We start from the raw sequence: 23907 nt of genomic DNA, 5'->3' as shown, positions 1-23907 counted from the left end.
TTTCAGCCCAAGTTTCCAACTTATCCAGATCCATCTGTAGCAGAATACTATCTTCACTTGTATTAACTGCTTTACATAGTTTTGTATCATCTGCAAATATCGATATTTTACTGTGTAAACCTTCTACCAGATCATTAATGAATATGTTGAAGAGAACAGGTCCCAATACTGACCCCTGCGGTACCCCACTGGCCACAGCGACCCAGTTAGAGACTATACCATTTATAACCACCCTCTGCTTTCTATCACTAAGCCAGTTACTAACCCATTTACACACAATTTCCCCCAGACCAAGCATTCTCATTTTGTGTACCAACCTCTTGTGCGGCACGGTATCAAACGCTTTGGAAAAATCGAGATATACCACGTCCAATGACTCACCGTGGTCCAGCCTATAGCTTACCTCTTCATAAAAACTGATTAGATTGGTTTGACAGGAGCGATTTCTCATAAACCCATGCTGATATGGAGTTAAACAGTTATTCTCATTGAGATAATCCAGAATAACATCCCTCAGAAACCCTTCAAATATTTTACCAACAATAGAGGTTAGACTTACTGGCCTATAATTTCCAGGTTCACTTTTAGAGCCCTTTTTGAATATTGGCACCACATTTGCTATGCGCCAATCCTGCGGAACAGACCCTGTCGCTATAGAGTCCCTAAAAATAAGAAATAATGGTTTATCTATTACATTACTTAGTTCTCTTAGTACTCGTGGGTGTATGCCATCCGGACCCGGAGATTTATCTATTTTAATCTTATTTAGCCGGTTTCGCACCTCTTCTTGGGTTAGATTGGTGACCCTTAATATAGGGTTTTCATTGTTTCTTGGGATTTCACCTAGCATTTCATTTTCCACTGTGAATACCGTGGAGAAGAAGGTGTTTAATATGTTAGCTTTTTCCTCGTCATCTACAACCATTCTTTCCTCACTATTTTTTAAGGGGCCTACATTTTCAGTTTTTATTCTTTTACTATTGATATAGTTGAAGAACAGTTTGGGATTAGTTTTACTCTCCTTAGCAATGTGCTTCTCTGTTTCCTTTTTGGCAGCTTTAATTAGTTTTTTAGATAAAGTATTTTTCTCCCTATAGTTTTTTAGAGCTTCAATGGTGCCATCCTGCTTTAGTAGTGCAAATGCTTTCTTTTTACTGTTAATTGCCTGTCTTACTTCTTTGTTTAGCCACATTGGGTTTTTCCTATTTCTAGTCCTTTTATTCCCACAAGGTATAAACCGCTTACACTGCCTATTTAGGATGTTCTTAAACATTTCCCATTTATTATCTGTATTCTTATTTCTGAGGATATTGTCCCAGTCTACCAGATTAAGGGCATCTCTAAGCTGGTCAAACTTTGCCTTCCTAAAGTTCAGTGTTTTTGTGACTCCCTGACAAGTCCCCCTAGTGAAAGACAGGTGAAACTGTACAATATTGTGGTCGCTATTTCCTAGATGCCCGACCACCTGCAGATTTGTTATTCTGTCAGGTCTATTAGATAGTATTAGGTCTAAAAGTGCTGCTCCTCTGGTTGGATTCTGCACCAATTGTGAAAGATAATTTTTCTTGGTTATTAGCAGAAACCTGTTGCCTTTATGGGTTTCACAGGTTTCTGTTTCCCAGTTAATATCCGGGTAGTTAAAGTCCCCCATAACCAGGACCTCATTATGGGTTGCAGCTTCATCTATCTGCTTTAGAAGTAGACTTTCCATGGTTTCTGTTATATTTGGGGGTTTGTAACAGACCCCAATGAGAATTTTGTTACCATTTTTCCCTCCATGAATTTCGACCCATATGGACTCGACATCCTCATTTCCTTCGCTAATATCCTCCCTTAAAGTGGACTTTAGACAAGACTTTACATAGAGACAAACCCCTCCTCCTCTCCGATTTTTACGATCCTTTCTAAACAGACTGTAACCCTGTAAGTTAACTGCCCAGTCATAGCTTTCATCTAACCATGTCTCGGTTATTCCCACTATGTCAAAGTTACCTGTAGATATTTCTGCTTCTAGTTCTTCCATCTTGTTTGTCAGGCTTCTGGCGTTTGCAAGCATGCAGTTTAGAGGATTTTGTTTTGTTCCAATCTCCTCGCTGTGGATTGTTTTAGAAATGTTCTTACCTCCCTTCTGAGTATGTTTTCCTGGATCTTCTTTGTTCAAGTCTAATGTTTTTCTTCCCGTCCCCTCTTCTTCCCGTCCCCTCTTTTGATTTTCAAAAAATCACACTGCGTGGCTGGGATTCGTGGCCTTGTGCAGTAAATATGTTTGCCGCTCACACATGTCCTTACACCTGCTTCAGACTGGGCGGCCTCAGCTGATCCCTTATCGCCTACCACGGCCAGGAGGCCGCACAGTCTGAAGAAGGCAGAAGGAGATGAGTTAAGACAGGCGAACATATGCACTGCACATGCCCATCAATCACACCCTCACAGCCAAAATATATGAAACGAGGGGGGTTGTGTCGGGCAGGGCGGACGCACAGGCACAGGCAGCCAACCAATGATGTCAGAAGACGGGCAGCGCTACCAAGGGGGGTGGTGCGTGTCATTAAAAAGTAAAGTCACACCTCAGGGACATTGTAATGGTCTGTAATGAGACACATATTTTACGTGTTTAATTCTACGTGGGCAAGGATAAAAAAACAGCCACCTTGTACAAATGCAGCAGTACTGCTGTACTAGGTGGCTGTTATACATAGAAACACCTGGGGGGGTGGGGCCAGGTTCCCTTTAATTTCAGATATCACCCAAAGAGACCCAAGAATGTTGTTCGGGGCTCAGAATGTTAAGTTCAAACATATAAATTTTATTGATCCATAAGAAAAAACTTTTTGTAAAAAATACATAAAATACAACAATTGTACATGTACCTCCAACCCAAGTAGAACAACAACTGACATGTGCTTAGTAATGATGCCTGTCATGCATATGCCCTTCAAAACAAATTATAATTTATTATAAAACCAATTTATTATATGGCAATGCTATGCAGGCTCTAGATTATTATTGCAGCAGGTGGTTGCCTTAAAATCACTGAATCACTAAAGTGTCGATGTGCCTAGGTGCGTGTTTATGTGCTACATTTGTCGGCCACAACCTCGCTGGAAGATCCCTTCCTAGTCCTGCACATACTCAGTTAGAATATTATGACGGTAAGTATAGTGATAGAAAGTATATTCACCTGCTGGAGCACACTCAGGTCAACCCCTACGCGCGTTTCGATATTATCTTCATCCGGGGGCGTATAGAGAGGAGGGTAAGCTGGGTCTATTTACATCCACCTCTAGCCAACCGCTATCTTGCTACCAACATCCAGTGATTATCACCGTACTGAAGATTGCCACCTGCTTCCGGTGTGTGTTATCCGTCTATTAATAGTACTACTGCTCCTTACTATAATTTCAGCTACAACTACCGATGGGTCTGTGCTATTGATCACCGCGCAGCAATCTTTGCTGAAACCGATATGAAAATCTATATATATCTCGTGCGGCATCTAGATCGAACGCATGCTTTGCCTAGCAACATAATATATAGCAATGCGCAACTGCGGAAATCCAAGGAAAAGAAAACCGTGCTGCATTCTAATAAATACTAATAAAGCCGCTATATACTACAAAGAGACCTAATTCAAACACCTCATCACCATATTGGCAGTAAACTTCATCCTATACCGTAGAATAGAACACCACACGCTTATAATACCGGGGACCCAAACAAGCGTTGCTTAGCAACATAAACTACACAGCTCCAATAATAATCTAGAGCCTGCATAGCATTGCCATATAATAAATTGGTTTTATAATAAATTATAATTTGTTTTGAAGGGCATATGCATGACAGGCATCATTACTAAGCACATGTCAGTTGTTGTTCTACTTGGATTGGAGGTACATGTACAATTGTTGTATTTTATGTATTTTTTACAAAAAGTTTTTTCTTATGGATCAATAAAATTTATATGTTTGAACTTAACATTCTGAGCCCCGAACAACATTCTTGGGTCTCTTTGGGTGATATCTGACTGTTATGAATGTGTTCTAGTAATATTTATATGGACTAATATGTATAAATGCTTGGTTTCTGTTTCTAAACAGATAGTCCACTGCAATATAATGGATTACAAGGCCAGGGAATCAGCCTGGCGCAAAAAAGCAACCAATATGTTTAATGTGGGTGCCTCCACATCCAATTTGGATACTTCAGTATCAGACAAGGATATGTTTAGACAATATAAAAATGGGATGTACAAGAAGACTAGACTTTGGTGGACGAGAACTACCTTGGAAAATTATGTCAGTCAGGAGATAGTACCCAGGGGACTAAGGATTCAACTCTACCCCACCTTTGAATTGAAAGACGAAAAACTCATAAAGAGATGGTCCAATGCTGCTACCACCTGCTCCCTTGAATTTTTGAAAATAATCATTGACAGTAATATTCAGACAATAACAGAGATTGAGAGTGATTTAGAAAAGTTGGAAGAACTCATGAAAAAAGATATTAAAAAAGAAGTATTGGAGGTATGGTCAAATGATTTTAATAACGATATGGAGAAATGGGAGGATGAAATATGCCAGAGAAAAATAAAAAAATATCAAAGAGACGTAAAAGATTATGAGGAAAATAAAATTTATAAATGGCAATGGAAAAAACATAATACTGATACCAAGAGGCAGCGACAATTGTCATTCAGTTCCATGTCTTCCACATCAGAGACTAGTACCATTGCCAATGACTCGGGAACAAAAATGACTACCAGATTTGGGACACGCAGAAACAACAATAAGGGACAGGCTGACATCTTTACTAGGACACCGAGACATAGGGAGGACAATTTCAAGGTAATTAACTTATCTCATCATTCCCTTACAGAGACCCAGAATAGGGTTTTGGCGAGAGGATTGACCTTTTCTCCATCCCAATATCTCGACCCATTTACAGTGATCAAGGATCTCCATCTTTTTTCGAGGAAGATGATCTTGAGAAGAATGCATTACAGGACAGATTTGGATGACATGTTTCCATCGACTCAGGATAGAGAATTACTGGCCAATCTAGAAGCCCTTGCTGAGGAAAGTGATTCCACATCGGTAAGCCAAAAATTTCCAACATCCTTATTAGGGAAGTCCAAAAAATTCCCTCCTCTCAGTCTTTGTCCTGCAGTTGAAGTATTCACGAAATTGGTCACTACTGAGATAGAGGAACTAAGCCAGCAAGGTTATGGCAGTTCCAACTGCAGCAAAGATGAGAGAGAGGCAATCAAGACCCTATCTGAGCTTACCGATGTGGTGTTCAAACCCTCAGACAAGGGTGGAAATATAGTCATTTGGCCCAATGCCATGTATGAGAGGCAGGCCATGAAATTGTTAAATGACAAAAAGTGTTATCGCAAGCTGTCTAATAGTCCTATGCATTCTTTTCAGGATCAGTTGGTCGAGATATTGGAGGATGCCTTTTTCAAAGGCATTATTCCTAAAAAATTTGTTGATGTTGTCAAGGACATGCACCCACGGCTACCAACCTTATATCTAATTCCAAAAACGCACAAGGATATCACCGACCCGCCTGGTAGACCAATAATCTCCGGAAACGGTGGACTATGTGAGATGGTCACCAAAATCATTGATTATTACTTAAAACCCTTGGTGAGTGAACTACCGTCTTACATTCAAGATACAAATTCAGCGTTACGCAGAATTGAGGGTGTGCAGTTAAATGATACAGCGGTAATGGTGACAGCAGACGTTGAAGCGTTGTACACCTCAATTCGACACGAAGATGGTCTCCGGGTGGTGCGGTGGTTTCTAAATGCTAGCAATATGGATAGGGACATGGTACATCTGCTAGTGCAGTTATTGGAATATGCACTGACACATAACATCTTTGTCTTCAAAAATTACGTATATCTACAAACACAAGGTACAGCCATGGGGGCCAGTTGCGCCCCCTCATATGCCAATCTGTTCCTGGGAGCCTGGGAACGCGAAATTTTTGTCAGTGAACCAATACCTCATTCCAGCCTGGTTACAGGCTGGATGAGGTATATTGACGATATATGGTTTATCTGGGAGGGTCCCAGGGACAGATTGGATATGTTCATGAATGGCTTAAATAACAACAACATCAATGTCAGGCTCACTTTTACAGTGGGAAGACAGGTCGAGTTTCTGGATCTTAGTATTGGAGCGGATAAAGATGGGTATCTGTATACTAATCTGTATAGGAAACCAACCGCCACAAACTCCTTTTTGCATGCTACATCCTCGCACCCGCAAGCCACCATAAGGGGCATCCCGGTAGGCCAATTTCTGAGGGCCAAAAGGATATGTTCTCGACCAGAGGACTTCCGGGATCAGTCTCGGGACTTAGCTGCACGCTTCCAGGAAAGGGGGTATAGTAAGAGGAGTATTAGGAGAGGGTACAAAAGAGCAACCCAATGTGACCGAGTCAACTTACTATACGGGGGAGATAGGCAGAGGACTATTGACAATAAAGATTCCGATGAAATAAGGATGATTACCACCTACCATAACAAGTGGCCTAAATTTAGAGAGGTTATCAACAAACACTGGAATGTTCTCTTCACTGATCCAATTTTAAAAAAAGTGTTGCCAGAAAGACCACAAATAACAGCACGTAGATCAAGAAATTTGGCTGATACATTGGTACACAGCTTTTACAATCCAAACTCTAGGCACACTGGATCTAATACCATGGGCTTCTATCCGTGTGGCCTGTGCAAAGCGTGTGCCAACACAGTCAAAACTAAGGTGTTCTTAAATTTTGATGGTACTAAAGAATACAACATCAGAAAGTACATCACTTGCTCTACAAAAGGAGTCATATACCATGCCACGTGCCCGTGTGGCAAAGTTTACATCGGTCTAACCACCCGAGAATTAAAAATACGCATAAGGGAACATTGCAGAGATATTGCAAAAGCCAAAACCATTGAGGACGAAACAACCCTCAAAACCCTACCCAGACATTTCAGAAAATATCATGCTTGCAGTACTCTGGGGTTAAAGGTAAGGGGGATAGATTCTGTCACAATGGGCATTAGGGGTGGTGACATGAGTCAAAAATTGTCACAAATCGAGAGCCGATGGATTTATAGGCTAGGCACTATGGCTCCGCAGGGGCTTAATGAAAGCCTCGGTTTTGGGTCCTTTTTGTAAGGATAAATGGGCATATCTTCGTAGTTCTAGAATCTCACTATTAATTTCCTTGTTTTGATACGGTTTTATGGGTTAGGTGGGTTTTGTCAGTCCAGTTGTTTTTAATATTAATGTATTTTTTTTATTTATTTTCATATACTAGCCAATGTTACGTAAATAGGAGAATTCATCTATGGCCATTGGTGTCCCGGATGTTCGGACTTTTTCATCAAGTGAATCCGTCACCAAGCATTTTGGAAAATCAAGGTTTATGAATACAGATGAAAACATCTAATAGACATCACTAATACGGTCCACGGTCTAAATATTGCCTTATAGCACTTTATCTTTGCATTTTTGTTGTATATAGATGTATCACAGCACACTTTAGCACTTCATATTATGTCTGAATCATATGCATTGGAAGCAGCATGTGAAAGTTTTATTATATAGAGTCACATACATTTGGGTATATATCACATCAACGCTTCCCTTAGGGTGGACGGGGGTGGTGCCCATGCCACGCGTGGGTAAGGGGCGGATCTTCCTGCCGCCGGCATGGGTCGAGCTCTTGCCCTCCTCCACATGGTTGGGTCAGGTCATGGGTGATGCCGCAGCCGATGGTATGTGGATCTTGTAGCCTCAGACACCGTAGGGCATGCGCCAATTGCACCCATCCATGTCCAATTTATGGGTTCATCAAACACTACGGGGATATGGACCCTGAGTTCAGGGCCATAAACCATATATATTATTCATGGTCACAGTCACCTAGTACCTACACAAGTTATAGACCTTTTCTTGTCACAGTCATGGACCATATGGTTATATAGGTATTCATATCCTTTCTGCTTCAACAGTGACTCTTCAAGGGACAAGCTCCAAAGTAGCACTGTTAAATATTACCATATAATTTATTCTAATTTAGTTTATATATTTTTCTTTTAATTATCTCTGCATTTTAGCAATACTAATCCATAGGGTATATGGAACTGGCAGTGGTCTTGGGGCAATGTATCATTATAAAGTATATACGCGGCAAAGTCTCATCTAGGTATTATAGTTTCTATACAGCGTAAAAACATCATTCAATATTAATTGGTGGACTATGCTTCACATATTGAAGCATGGCAAGATGTTAGCTCGATCAATACATCACCCCGTACCTGCCATAGTTGTCATTATCTTATGGAATGAAGCTTGTCCCGTTGCTTCCAACCTGGGAGCTGTGTAGTTTATGTTGCTAAGCAACGCTTGTTTGGGTCCCCGGTATTATAAGCGTGTGGTGTTCTATTCTACGGTATAGGATGAAGTTTACTGCCAATATGGTGATGAGGTGTTTGAATTAGGTCTCTTTGTAGTATATAGCGGCTTTATTAGTATTTATTAGAATGCAGCACGGTTTTCTTTTCCTTGGATTTCCGCAGTTGCGCATTGCTATATATTATGTTGCTAGGCAAAGCATGCGTTCGATCTAGATGCCGCACGAGATATATATAGATTTTCATATCGGTTTCAGCAAAGATTGCTGCGCGGTGATCAATAGCACAGACCCATCGGTAGTTGTAGCTGAAATTATAGTAAGGAGCAGTAGTACTATTAATAGACGGATAACACACACCGGAAGCAGGTGGCAATCTTCAGTACGGTGATAATCATTGGATGTTGGTAGCAAGATAGCGGTTGGCTAGAGGTGGATGTAAATAGACCCAGCTTACCCTCCTCTCTATACGCCCCCGGATGAAGATAATATCGAAACGCGCGTAGGGGTTGACCTGAGTGTGCTCCAGCAGGTGAATATACTTTCTATCACTATACTTACCGTCATAATATTCTAACTGAGTATGTGCAGGACTAGGAAGGGATCTTCCAGCGAGGTTGTGGCCGACAAATGTAGCACATAAACACGCACCTAGGCACATCGACACTTTAGTGATTCAGTGATTTTAAGGCAACCACCTGCTGCAATAATAATCTAGAGCCTGCATAGCATTGCCATATAATAAATTGGTTTTATAATAAATTATAATTTGTTTTGAAGGGCATATGCATGACAGGCATCATTACTAAGCACATGTCAGTTGTTGTTCTACTTGGATTGGAGGTACATGTACAATTGTTGTATTTTATGTATTTTTTACAAAAAGTTTTTTCTTATGGATCAATAAAATTTATATGTTTGAACTTAACATTCTGAGCCCCGAACAACATTCTTGGGTCTCTTTGGGTGATATCTGACTGTTATGAATGTGTTCTAGTAATATTTATATGGACTAATATGTATAAATCCCTTTAATTTCAGTTCATGTGCCTGCGTGGCGTTTGCAGGTCACGTTGCCGGCTACACAGCAGGGGAACAGCTGGCGGTGCTGAACCCCACTAACACATTGGCTGGTGTTTTTCTCTGTGCAGCTAGCACTTCCGGGCAAAAACTAGCGGTGTTTGAGCCCAGGGTCAGCAGGAGGAGGAGAGGAGCAGAGTCTAGGCCGAAGCCTGCACTGGTGGCAGCTTTTGTTCTGTTGTACCAGCGTGGCTTGTGCTGGACACGTTGCCGACTACACAGCAGGGGAACAGCTGGCGGTGCTGAACCCCACTGACACATCACCTAGTGTTTTTTCTGTGTAGACAACACTTCCAGGTGGCAACTGACAGTGTTGAAACCCAGGGAATCAAAGAGGAGCAGAGTGTAGGCCGAAGCCTGCAGTGGAGCAAGTTGAAAGGGAACCTTTAACCCCCCCCCCTCCAGGCATTTGTTGCTGAAAGAGCCATCTTGTACAGCAGTAATACTGCACATGGAAAATGGTGGCTCCGAAAATTATGCTCCTTGCAAACGCTGAAGTACACACTCATATAATGTGTCCCCTCACACCGTCAAACCATCCCGGAAGTGGGACTTTCCTTTGTAATGTGACACAGCACAGCCGTCATTCCAACCCCCTTGGTGCCGGGCGCCACCTCCTCAACGTTGTTTGGTTCTGTCACGGAGCCCGCGCTGTAATGTTATCCCTTGGCCATGCACAGTTAGCGGTGCCCGTCTTCTGACATCATGTAGGTGTCAGGCTGGCAGTGCCTGTGCGTCCAAGCTGCCCGAGATCCAACCTTGCAGTGTAATCTAATGTAGTCCCACTGCGGGCCAGGGATCCATGGGCATGCGCAGTGCATATCATCGCCTCTCACTCACCTCCTTCCTGCTTCTTCAGACTGTGCGGCGTCACGGCAGTGGCATGCTATTAGGGATCAGCTGACGCCGCCTAGTCTGAAGAAGCGTGAAGAAGGGGAGTGAGAGGCTAGTATATGCACTGCGCATGGCCATGGATACCAGGCCCACTGTGGGATCACATTAGACGACACTGCGAGGTGGGATTTCGGGCAGCGTGGACGCACAGGCGCAGCCAGGACGACAACAAATGATGTCAGAGGACGGGCAGCGCAAACTGTGCATGGCCAAGGGATAACATAACAGCGCAGGGTCCATGACGGAATCAAACAACGCTAAGGAGGCAGCGCACGGTGCCAAGGGGGTAGCAATGACGGCTGTGCTGCGTCACATTACAAAGGAAAGTCCCACCTCCGGGACGGTTGGACGGTGTGAGGGGACACATTACATGAGTGTGTAGTTCAGCGTTTGCAAGGAGCATAATTTCAAGAGCGACCTTTCCCTTGTGCAGTATTAGTGCTGCACATGGTGGCTCTTTCAGTAACAAACGCCTAGGGGGGGGGGGGACAGGTCCCCTTACATTTTAGTTGTGCCAGCGTGGCGGTCGCATGACACGTTGCCAGATACACAGCTGGGGATCAGCTGACGTTACTGAACCCCAGTAACAGAGGAGCGACTGTTGACTGTGCACACAGCACTTCCAGGCACCAACTGGCGGTGTTAGAGCCCAGGGACAGCAGAAGGAGCAGATTGGAGGTATTGCCGCACACACAGCTGGGGATCAGCTGACGTTACTGAACCCCAATAACAGAGGAGCGACTGTTGACTGTGCACACAGCACTTCCAGGCACCAACTGGCGGTGTTAGAGCCCAGGGACAGCAGGAGGAGCAGATTGGAGGTATTGCCGCACACACAGCTGGGGATCAGCTGACGTTACTGAACCCCAATAACAGAGGAGCGACTGTTGACTGTGCACACAGCACTTCCAGGCACCAACTGGCGGTGTTAGAGCCCAGGGACAGCAGGAGGAGCAGAGGAACAGAGTGTAGGCCGAAGCCTGATTGGAGCAAGTTGAAAGGGAACCTTTAACCCCCCCCCCCAAGACGTTTGTAGCTGAAAGAGCCATCTTGTGCAGCACTAAGGATGCAAAAGGAAAAGGTGGTTCTTTTAATTATGCTCCTTGCAAACACCGAAGTAAACACTGAAAATGTGTCCCCTTATACCGTTAAACCGTCCCGGAGGTGCGAATTTCCTTCGTAATGGGACACAGCACAGCTGTCATTCCTATCCCCTTGGTGCCGTGCGCTGCCTCCTCAGCGTTGTTTTAAGCTGTCACGGAGCCTGCGCTGTTCTGTTAGCCCTTGGCCATGCCCAATTAGCGCTGCCTGTCTTCTGACATAATTTGGTGTCAGGCTGTCAGTGCCTGTGCGTCCACGCTGCTCCAGATCCCACCTCGCAGTCTCGTCTAACGTAATCCCACTGCGGGCCTTGGAACCATGGGCATGCACAGTGCATATCCTCGACTCTCACTCCCCTCCTTCCCTCTTCTTCAGACTGTGCGGTGTCACGGCCGTGGCATGCTATTAGGGATCAGCTGACGGCGCACAGTCTAAAGAAGGCGGAGGGAAATGAGCGAGAGCCCGAGGGGAAGATATGCACTGCGCATGCCCATGGATCCCAGGCCCGCAGTGTGACTCAATCAGAAGACACTGCGAGGCGGGATCTCGGGCAGCGCGGCCGCACAGGTGCAGCCAGCCTGACACCAAATTATGTCAGAAGACAGGCAGCGCAAATAGGGCATGCCCAAGGGATAACAGAACAGCGCAGGCTCCGTGACAGCTTAAAACAACGCTGAGGAGGCAGCGCATGGCACCAAGGGGGTAGGAATGACGGCTGTGCTGCGTCACATTACGAAGGAAAGTCCCAGCTCCGGGACAGTATAACAGTATCAGTGAACACATTTTATAAGTGTTAAGTTCTGCGTGTGCAAGGAGCTAAAAAAAAAAAGAGCTACCTTTTCCTTGTGCAGCATTACTGCTGCACAAGATGGCTCTTTCAGTAACAAACGACGGGGGGGGGGGGGAACAGGTTCCCTTACATTTAGGTTGTTGTGCCAGCGTGGCGGTCGCAGGACACATTGCCGGCTACACAGCTGGGGATCAGCTGACGTTACTAAAAACCCAATAACACTGGGTCGTATGTTTTTACTGTGCAGCCTGCACTTCTGAGCCGCAACTGGCGGTGTTTGAGCCCAGGAATAGCAGTTCAGGTGGTAGAAAGATGAACACAGCAGGAGACCTGGATGACACCCAATTACTTAATCAGGCAGAGGAGTGGCAAATTCCTGCGAGATCCAGGCCTGGTTCATTTTCAGGAAAGTAAGCCGGTCAACGTTATCGGAGGATAGTCGCATGCGACGGTCTGCTAGTACACCACCTGCAGCACTAAAGACACGTTCCGATAAGACACTAGCCGCAGGGCAAGCCAGCACCTCCAATGCATACTGGCTTAGCTCTGGCCATGTATCCAGCTCAGAGACCCAAAACTTGAACGGGGAAGAGCCGTCTGGGAGTACAGTAAGAGGGCAAGCCATGAAGTCTGTCACCATCTGACGGAACCGTTGCCTCCTGCTGACTGGAGCCGCCGGTGATGGTGTAGACATTTGGGGCGGGCACACAAAAGTGTGCCAGAGTTGTGCCATACTGGGCTTGCCTTGGGCAGAGGCACTGCTTCTGCTCCCTCTTTGGGCAGAGCCTCCCCCACTGCCTCGACGCACTGAGCTGCTTTGTAAAGCACTAGCAGCACTCCTCTCAGTTGGACAGGAGAAGATGATGGAATTCACCAGTGTGTCGTGGTACTCCCGCAATTTACGCTCCCGGGTCAACGCAGGGATGAGGTTTTGGACGTTGTCCCGGTAGCGAGGATCGAGGAGGGTGAACACCCAATAATCAGGCATGTTGAGAATGTGGTCGATGCGGCGGTCGTTTCTCAGGCACTGCAGCGTGAAATCCACCATGTGCTGCAGAGTGCCAACTGGCCCAGAAACGCTGTCCCCTGCTTGAGACATGATCTCTGCCCGCTCGTCATCACCCCACCCTCGCTGTACACACTGACCACTGGACAATTGTGTCGCTCCCTCCTCTGAACGGAGCTCTTCCTCCTCCATTGGCCCGTAAGGGGAAGCTCTTCCTCAGAGCTGCTCCCACCACCTTCCTGTTCCTCACACCACGATGGGTCAAGGACCTCATCATCTCCACTACCCTCTGCCACCAACTGCTCCTCCTGGGTAGTCTCGGCAGCACAGTACGCATCAGAAAGCGGCACCTGAGTTTCATCATCAGATGCGTACTGCGCTGTGGTCACCGGAGGCACTGGCCCACCTGCCTCTTCAGAGTCAGAGAGAAAAAGCTGTTGGGCATCACTGCACACTGCCTCTTCTTCCATTTCTCCAATGCTGCTTGGCTGGCCCCCTGTTTCCAAGCCAAGAGATTCAGAGAACAGAAGTAGAGACGGCTCCTGTCCTGGGCTCTCTGACTGCCTGGCCAATTTGGCAGGTGGTGAAGAGACAGATGGCTGCTCTCCAGTGCTCTGTGCCTGAGAGGATGTGGCACTAACTGAAGTCGATGCCGAGGCGTTAGCTGCCATCCACCCGACAATGGCTTCAATTTGGTCTTCACGCAGCAGCGGTGCACGGCGCTCTCCGACAAAGCTGCGCATGAAGGACTGTTCCCTGCTGAAACTGAGTGACGACGAGTCACCGGCGCCCGCAGCAGGCACAGAATCACCACGTCCTCTCCCTGCTCCTCTCCCTGCTCCGCGCCCACGCCCACGTGCCTTACTCCCTGCCCTCTTCATCTTGGTTGACAGATAAAGATAAGCAGAAAAGTACTAAGGCCTTAGTGTGCTTATTCCTGAAATGCTCCTCCTAACAGGTGTAAGAAACACTAATGTTGTAAAGTGTGGACTAAACTTTATTATTTTTCAAATGTGGCCTACACAAATGTTAAGTTGTGTTTGGTGAACTTTACTTTTTTTTTTGTGCAGATCGGGCTACAGAGCTAGTTTAAATCACACGGAGACCGTGCAGACAGCCGTAAACGGCGCTGCAAGGCCAAAAAACCCTCCTCTAGGTTATCCTATGTAGTGTTTTTCCACTATTTAGCTGGAGACGGGTGGAAAGACACTAATAGGAATTTTTTTTTTAAATTTTAAACAGGCTGCACTATTTGAAAAAAAGGAAATTGTTTTTCAAGGTATGAGGCAGTAACGCACCCTGAGCTGAATCCAACCGGCTATAGCTGCACACAGACTACAGGGCAAGCTGCGCTCACACAGAGACCGTGCAGACAGCCGTAAACGGCGCTGCAAGGCCCAATAAACCCCCTCTAGGTTATCCTATGTAGTGTTTTTCCACTATTTAGCTGGAGACGGGTGGAAAAACACTAATAGGGAATTTTTTTTAAAATTTTTAAACAGGCTGCACTATTTGAAAAAAAGGAAAATTTTTCTCAAGGTATGAGCCAGTAACGAACCCTGAGCTGAATCCAACCGGCTATGGCTGCACACAGACTACAGGGCGAGCTGGGCTCACACGGAGACCGTGCAGACAGCCGTAAACGGCGCTGCAAGGCCCAAAAACCCCCCTCTAGGTTATCCTATGTAGTGTTTTTCCACAATTTAGCTGGAGACGGGTGGAAAAACACTAATAGGGAATTTTTTTTTAAATTTTTAAACAGGCTGCACTATTTGAAAGAAAGGAAAATTTTTCTCAAGGTATGAGCCAGTAACGAACCCTGAGCTGAATCCAACCGGCTATGGCTGCACACAGACTACAGGGCGAGCTGGGCTCACACGGAGACCGTGCAGACAGCCGTAAACGGCGCTGCAAGGCCCAAAAACCCCCCTCTAGGTTATCCTATGTAGTGTTTTTCCACAATTTAGCTGGAGACGGGTGGAAAAACACTAATAGGGAATTTTTTTTAAAATTTTTAAACAGGCTGCACTATTTGAAAGAAAGGAAAAATTTTCTCAAGGTATGAGCCAGTAACGAACCCTGAGCTGAATCCAACCGGCTATGGCTGCACACAGACTACAGGGCGAGCTGGGCTCACACGGAGACAGTGCAGACAGCCGTAAACGGCGCTGCAAGGCCCAAAAACCCCCCTCTAGGTTATCCTATGTAGTGTTTTTCCACAATTTAGCTGGAGACGGGTGGAAAAACACTAATAGGAAATTTGAGAAAAAATGTGCAGCAGGCTGCACTATGAGCAAAAAAGGACAACTGTGTGAGGCAGTGTGAACCCCCCCTGAGCTGAATACAACCGGGTATATGGCTGGACACAGACTACAGAGTGAGCTGCACACACACACACACACACACAGAGACCTTGCAGAACGCTGTTAAAACAGCGCTGCAAGGCAAGAGCAAGGTGAACAGTGAAGAACACACAGCGTTTTGCTAAATTAGCCTTTGGAAAGGAAAATAAAGCAATTAGCTAGCTCAACTGGCCCTCAGTTAGAACACAGCGTCCTGTCCCTAACTGAAATCACAGCAGAGTGAGCGCAAAATGGCGGCAGCGTTTTTTATAGTGCAGAGTGACATCATTTCAGCAGCCAATCACAGCCTTGCCAGTACTTACATGCCCACCATGCTAAACAGTATGTGCCCACACTTCCAATCATTCCTCATTGGCTGCTGCGTTCAGTTTGAATTCTGGGAACTTCCGATTCCGGTATCCGATACGCGGGAAGTATCGGAATTCCGATACCGCAAATATCGGCCGATACCCGATACTTGCGGTATCGGAATGCTCAACACTAGTAATCACTTAAAACAGAGAACCACAGATGTTATTCAATCTGTTACACCAGAGGTCCTTACCAGTGTGTGGTGAGAACTTCACTATTGTTTGGATGTGTGTAGGGCAACAAATGGAGCCCACATTGAACTGCATTGAATAGGTATGAAACTGGGAGAGTTTTTCTTTTATTTGGAGAAGATTTCACATTTCTATCGTTTTTTGTTGCTTTTCAGTGACAGGTCAAAAGTGCACCATGACTTTATGGACACACTGTAGTTAATAAATATAATTTATCATATGTCTACTTAATGACAATTTCATTTTTTAATTTTCGTCGAATAGTTGACAGGCACCATTTTCAGAGCCGTTAAGTCAGAGAACAACAGAAAACCCCTAAAATGGCTCCATTTTAGAACCTAAACCCCTAAATTAATTTACAGGTGCGGTGATGGTTTTAACTCCAAAGTTGTTTTCCAAAAATCAGCATGTAAGTTGGGTGTTGTAAAGGGAAAATTTCAAATATGCCATTGTGGTGCCCAATACATTGTGCCCAGCTTATGCTTCTGAACACCCGAATCCTGTAAATTGTTCAGTGGGCTTTACCTGCTACAGTAAGGCCAAACATGTGGATGCTAACGGTGGTTTAGCCACACTGTGCAACTCGAAACGGAAGGGGGTATTTGGATTTGGGAGTGTAGATTTTGCTGGAATTTTAGGTGGGGAAACCTGTGCTGCCTGTAACATTGAAACCTCCTATATTTTCATTGACAGATGATGGACTTGAGTGAGGGATTGTACTGAGTGAGTTAAGATGAAGTTTTTATTAATAACATTTTGGCGTATATAACATTTTGGATTGTTTTTAACCCCTTCACTACCTAGGGATTTTCTGTTTTTGTTTTTTGCTCCCCTTCTTTCCAGCCATAACTTTTTTTTATTTTTCCATCAATATGCCCATGTGAGGGATTGTTATTTGTGAGACAAGTTGTCCTTTTGAACAAAATCATTGGTTTTACCATTAACTGCCAAACAATCAAGATTCCGAACTGAGCGGCACCAGGTAACTAGTAATCTTCACAGGCTATAGAACATATGGGACCGGCTTTCCATCAGACTTAAAAACACAACAATTGATGCATCCATGGGCGGTGCTCTATATATAGCAGAACAATAGAGTTACACACTATGTAAGCATAAAAGATGTGACACTCACCCCAAGATTGCTGAAAAACAATGTCCTTTAATTCGCTTTATGCGGCATTAGACATCAGTGGAGAGGTGGCAGGTAAAAGTGAGGGGTGCGGGGACAGGAGAATGGATGACGGCCGTTTCGCACAAATGTGCTTCCACGGGTCCAGGACCATTAACTGCGCTAGAAAACAGTAAACAAAATTCCAAGTGCGGTGAAATTGCAAAAAGTTGCAATTCCATGTTCAATGTTTTTTTTATCATGTTTAGCATTTCTCACCTAACGTTACTCCGATGCCTCTACCCTGTGCCAGTCATTGCACTGGTTACCCATCCACTCCAGAGTTCAATATAAACTTGTCACTCTCACCCACAAAGTGCTCCATTGGTCAGCACCACCCTACATCTTCTCCCCCGTCTCAGTCTACCACGCTACCCGTGCCTTCCGTTCTGCTAATGACCAAAGATTATCACCTCAATAATCCAAACCTCCCACTCTGATCTCCAAGACTTCTCACATGCTGCCCCAATTCTTTGGCATGCGCTGCCCAGGACAATTCGATTAATCTCCAATACCGACAGTTTTAAGTGTGCCCTAAAAACGCATTTCTTCAGACTGCCCTACCGCCTCAACATATTTATCTAACTATTCCAAATGCTAAAACTGACCGGTCATTATGATTCCCCAGGTCATTCCGAGTTTGCAGCTGCCAAAAATGTATAGGTTCTTTTTTATTTACGTGGTGAAAAAAATCCAAAGTTTGTAAATAAAAAAAGGTGCTATTTTCCAATACCCTTTTGGGATCTGGGGCTTGGTGAGGGCTTTTTTGCGCGCCGAGCTGATTGTAATGCAACTGCAAGGCAGATGCATGCAACCTCCACCAGGGGGCGCAGTTAAGGGGAAAAAAGGTAGCACTGACAGTGTGACACCACAGTGCAAAGGGAGGTGCACCACCAGGAGGTAGCAGAGTAGTCAGACAGGCCGGTCAGCAACAAACAGGAAGACGAAGTACCAGAAGTCACAGCAATGCACGTGGTCAGAGACAAGCCAGAAATCTGAACCAGATGGGAGTGTGGGATCCAAAACGTGAGACCGAAGATGTAGTCTGGGTACCAGCAAGAGTCAAAGCCAAATGGGAAACATAGTAAAAGAGACGGAAAGCAGGAGGCAGGGTTCAGAATTCAAGCAGAGTCATACACTGTAGGAAACCACCAAACACACACTAAGTCAGGGATAGGGAACGGGTCAGGCACAAATACGGGTAATCAGAGGCAGAAGGATGACTAGGGTATACGGGTCAGCTGCTCAAGCCAGGGACTGGAACTATCACTGACAAATGCTTCCAGGTGTGCCACCAATAAATATCCACCCACAAACCAAAAAGAGGCAGGAAAGATTAACCCCACCATAACCAGGCCGGGGAAGGAAAAGCAAGAAGCAAACCCCGACCTCGATCATGACATTGATGTTTTTATTGATACAATCTTGAGGTAGATACGATGTTTTGATCACCAAATATGTGTCTTTTTTATTTTTTTATTGTTTTATTTTGAATGGGGCGAAATGGGGGATATTTGAACTTTTATATGTTTTTAAATTTTTGCAAACTTTTTTTTACACTTTTTACTTGCATCAATTGTCAGCAGTCATGTGCTTGAAAGGATGCGGGCTCAGCACCGGAGCCCGCATCAAAAAGAGGAAGGTGACCTATGACATACCCATATGTCATAAGTCGTAAAGGAGTTAATTCTCAGTTGAAATTCATTTTGTACTCTATGCTCAGCACTTACCATATGTTTGGGTTTTTGTTTAAATCTTCAAAATACGTGATTCAGATGTAACCATTCACTTTAATTAGGCAGGTATAGTTTACTTTGGACTGTCCTCTGTTTAGCAGTGTCCATCTTTTTTAGAATTGCACAAAAACATAGTGTGGGGAAAAGAAGGGTCAGTGGGCGCCCCAGTCCGCTAGCCAAAACCGCATTGACCAGGGATCGTCCCACCTAACGCCCGCTCTCTCGTCAACATGGGCATAACGCTACTCATACAAGACAGGGTAAGGATAAAACAGTATGGCAGTGCTTTATTGAACAACAAAACAGGCAGATAACACATAGAACAGTCCCAGCAAAATTCCCCAAGATGATGCACATTAGAGTCTCACCCTTCCGTTGACCCGCTGAGATAATAGCAGATGTTACGTCAGAGCTCCCAGGGTCGGATCACCCACCTGTGGTACACACAAAGAGAGGAGGTATCGACAAGCGAAGGAAGATGGCAGTCCATTGAGTCCATACAAAGTGCAAGGCCAGATGACATGAGCGTCACCACCTGGCTTATCCAAACATCTCCATGGAGCTAGGCGACCAGTGGATCCCAATACTGGCTTTCTCCAAATGTATCCATGTTTCATCAATGATCAATGGAGCAGATCTGTATCCTTCCAACCGGAGCCGAACACTCCTAGGTTGCTTGCTATAGAATGATAGATCTGTGTCCCTCGTGATGGTGCCATGATGAATTGGCTGCAGTCCTGTCACTCGTCCTTTGGGTGTTTAGCAGAATGTCAGGCTGTCTCTCTCTCTGAGTCTCTTTATACAGAGGCATGTAACATATTTTTAGATTTACCCAACGTCCTTCAGTCCACCCTCACAGATAAGGGAAAAATGTTGAAGACCAAGTTGCCTTGTATGATTATGTAATCTATTTGCATAGATTTTCCTCCTTTGTTTTAAAAATCGACAAACTATCTGGGCCAGACAATGTATAATTAGCATATCAGTAGACCTCACTAAGGTTGAGCGAAATGGATCGGTCATTTTCATAAGTCGCCGACTTTTGGCAAAGTCGGGTTTCATGAAACCTGACCCGATCCCTGTGTGGGGTTGGCCACGCGGTCGGCGACCTTCGCGCCAAAGTCGCGTTTCATATGACGCGTTCAGCGCCATTCCTCAGCCAATGAAGGAGGATGCAGAGTGTGGGCAGCGTGATGACATAGTTCTTGGTCCCCCCATCTTAGAGAAGGGCATGGCAGTGATTGGCTTGTTTTCTGCGGCATCACAGGGGCTATAAAGGGGCGTGCACGCCGACCGCCATCTTACTGCTGCTGATCTGAGCATAGGGTTGCTGCTGCTTCGTCAGAAGCAGGCATAGCGTTAGGCAGGGAATATAAACCCCCAAACCGCTTGTGCTGTAGCGATTTCCACTGTCCAACAGCACCTTTTCCTTGCAGGGACAGTGGAGGCTAGATTTCTGTGCATCAGCTCTGTAGCTTATAAGGCTGCCTTATTAGGCTCCCTGATAGCTGCATTGCTGTTTGTATGCCGCTGTGCAAACCAGCTGCTTTTTTCAAAGCACAAATCCTGTTGCTTCTTCCTTTCTGCACAGCTATATTGTTTGTTTGTTTACACTTTTGTGTGCAGCAGTCCTTTTTATTGCTGCCTGCCATACTTTTCTGAAATTACTGTAGGGAGATAGTCATTGTAGTACAGTCCCCTTTTTTTTATATATACAGTATATCTTCAAGCCACTTTCTGCCACTGAAACTGTGTAGTGTGAAACAGGGGCCCTGTATTTTTCTGCACTGTCAACAACTCAAAAAGGGAGATTAATATTGACAAATCAGTGCATCTGTGCAGTCCAGTCTGTTGTATCTGTCAGTCATTTTCTGCCACAGAAACTATACTGTAAAACAGTGGGCCAGATTTATTCACTAGTCTCCCATGAAAAAAAGAAGGGGAGATTAATATTGGCAAATCTGTGCATCTGTGCCAGTCCAGTTTGTGGTATCTGTCGGTCATTTTCTGCCACAGAAACTATACTGTAAAACAGTGGGCCAGATTTATTCACTAGTCTCCCATGAAAAAAAGAAGGGGAGATTAATATTGACAAATCTGTGCATCTGTGCCAGTCCAGTCTGTTGTATCTGTCAGTCATTCTCTGCCACAGAAACTATACTGTAAAACAGTGGGCCAGATTTATTCACTAGTCTCCCATGAAAAAAAGAAGGGGAGATTAATATTGGCAAATCTGTGCATCTGTGCCAGTCCAGTTTGTGGTATCTGTCGGTCATTTTCTGCCACAGAAACTATACTGTAAAACAGTGGGCCAGATTTATTCACTAGTCTCCCATAAAAAAAGAAGGGGAGATTAATATTGGCAAATCTGTGCATCTGTGCCAGTCCAGTCTGTGGTATCTGTCAGTCATTTTCTGCCACAGAAACTATACTGTAAAACAGTGGGCCAGATTTATTCACTAGTCTCCCATAAGAAAAGAAGGGGAGATTAATATTGGCAAATCTGTGCATCTGTGCCAATCCAGTCTGTGGTATCTGTCAGTCATTTTCTGCCACAGAAACTATACTGTAAAACAGTGGGCCAGATTTATTCACTAGTCTCCCATAAAAAAAAGAAGGGGAGATTAATATTGGCAAATCTGTGCATCTGTGCCAGTCCAGTCTGTGGTATCTGTCTGTCATTTTCTGCCACAGAAAATATACTGTAATACAGTGGGCCAGATTTATTCACTAGTCTTCCATATAAAAAAGGGAGATTTTTATTTCCAGTGTGTGCATCTGCGTCAGTCCTCTTAGTGCCATATCTGTCAGCCACTGTCTGCCACTGAAGCTGTGTACTGTAATACAGTGGGCCTGATTTTCCCTGCAGTCTCACACACCTATAAAGGGAGATTTAAATTCACAACAAGTTTGCGTCCACCTTCTAACTGGTTTTACAGTACCAAATACCGTTTGTTAGTTTGGTTACATATTTCCAAGAATGAGGAAGTCTGGTGGAAGAGGTCGTGGCTGTGGGCGGTCATTGCCAGCTGGTAATGATGGTAGTGGTGGTGGAGCATCAGGTGGTCGTGGGAAAAGCAATATAGCACCTAAGTCTCGAGTTGTTCAGCCACCACTTTCGTCTGGCAACACAAGGCCTCAAACGCTCCCTTTTCTGGGAGTAGGAAAACCGCTTTTAAAGCCAGAGCAGCAGGAACAAGTTTTGGCTTTCCTTGCTGACTCTGCCTCTAGCTCTTTTGCCTCCTCTTCAGAAAGTGCAAAATGTAAAAGCAGCGCTTCGTCAGTGGATGTTCCCGGTCAGGGACAAGTCGCTTTCTTGTGTTCTTCACCCAGAACAACAGAGAAGAATGCGTCAGGCAACACAATGGGTTACTCCATGGAGCTCTTTACACATACCGTTCCTGGGTTAGAAAGGGAAATTGTTAACAGGCCATGCCCATTACAAGATGAATCGGACATGGAGTGCACAGATGCACAGCCACAGCCAGATTATTATGCTGTTCCTTTGACTCAGATCACAACATTGCCCTCGCAGTGTACTGATCCAGAATCTGACCCTGATGAGACTATGGAGCCCGGTCACGAACGCTATAGCACCGGCTTACACAGTGACACAGAGGAAGGTGCACAGGACATAGAAGAGGCGGTCATAGATGACCCAGTTGTTGACCCCGATTGGCAGCCATTGGGGGAACAGGGTGCAGCCGGCAGTAGCTCTGAAGCGGAAGAGGAGGAGCCGCAGCAGACATCAACATCGCAACAGGTTCCATCTGGCAGGCCCATATCTGGCCAAAACCGTGTGGCAAAACCAAAACCAGTTGTAGGACAGCGTGGCCATCCGGTTAAAGTAGCTCAGTGTGCAATGCCTGAAAAGGTATCCGATAGTAGGAAGAGTGCAGTCTGGCATTTTTTTAACCAACATCCAAATGATCAGTGCAAAGTCATCTGTAAGAAATGCTCAAGGACCTTCAGCAGAGGTCAGAATGTTAAAAATCTAAATACAAGTTGCATGCGTAGACATTTAGCCACCATGCACTTGCAAGCCTGGACTAACTACCAAACATCCCTTAACGTTGTTGCACCCTCTCACAATGAAGCTAGTCAGCAACACTACATCCCTTCCATCACTGTAAGCCCACCGTTTACCACACCACCTGCAGCAAATGTGGAGGTTTCGTCGCAAGGCCAAAGCAGTCAGGGATTCACCAGGTTCTTGGTAGGAAACACTGTATGTAGGCCAACAGCAAGAATACCATCACCAACCCCCTCTCAGTCTGCCATGTCCATCGGCACCCCTGCTAGTTCCACCATATGCAGCTCTCAGTCCAGCTCACCCTACAAGAGACTCTCGTTAGGAAAAGGAAGTACTCATCCTCTCATCCGCGTACACAGGGTTTGAAAGCCCACATTGCTAGACTAATATCGTTAGAGATGATGCCCTACCGGTTAGTTGAAAGTGAAGCTTTCAAAGCCCTGATGGACTACGCTGTACCACGCTACGAGCTGAGCTACCCAGTCGACACTTCTTTTTGAGAAAAGCCATCCCAGCCCTCCACCAGCTTGTAAAAGACCGCATTGTCCATGCACTCAGGCAATCTGTGAGTAGAAAGGTGCAACTGACAACAGATGCATGGACCAGTAGGCATGGCCAGGGGCGTTACGTGTCCATCACGGCACACTGGGTTAATGTGGTGGATGCAGGGTCCACAGGGGACAGCAATATTGGGACAGTTCTGCCTAGCCCACGGTCTTGGAAACAGTTGGCTGTAGGCGTTCGCCCCCCCCCCTCCTCCTCCTCATCCT

This window comes from Ranitomeya imitator, chromosome 4 (genome assembly GCF_032444005.1).
Source record: "Ranitomeya imitator isolate aRanImi1 chromosome 4, aRanImi1.pri, whole genome shotgun sequence".
NCBI lineage: Eukaryota > Metazoa > Chordata > Amphibia > Anura > Dendrobatidae > Ranitomeya > Ranitomeya imitator.
Note: the sequence above shows the minus strand (reverse complement) of the source record.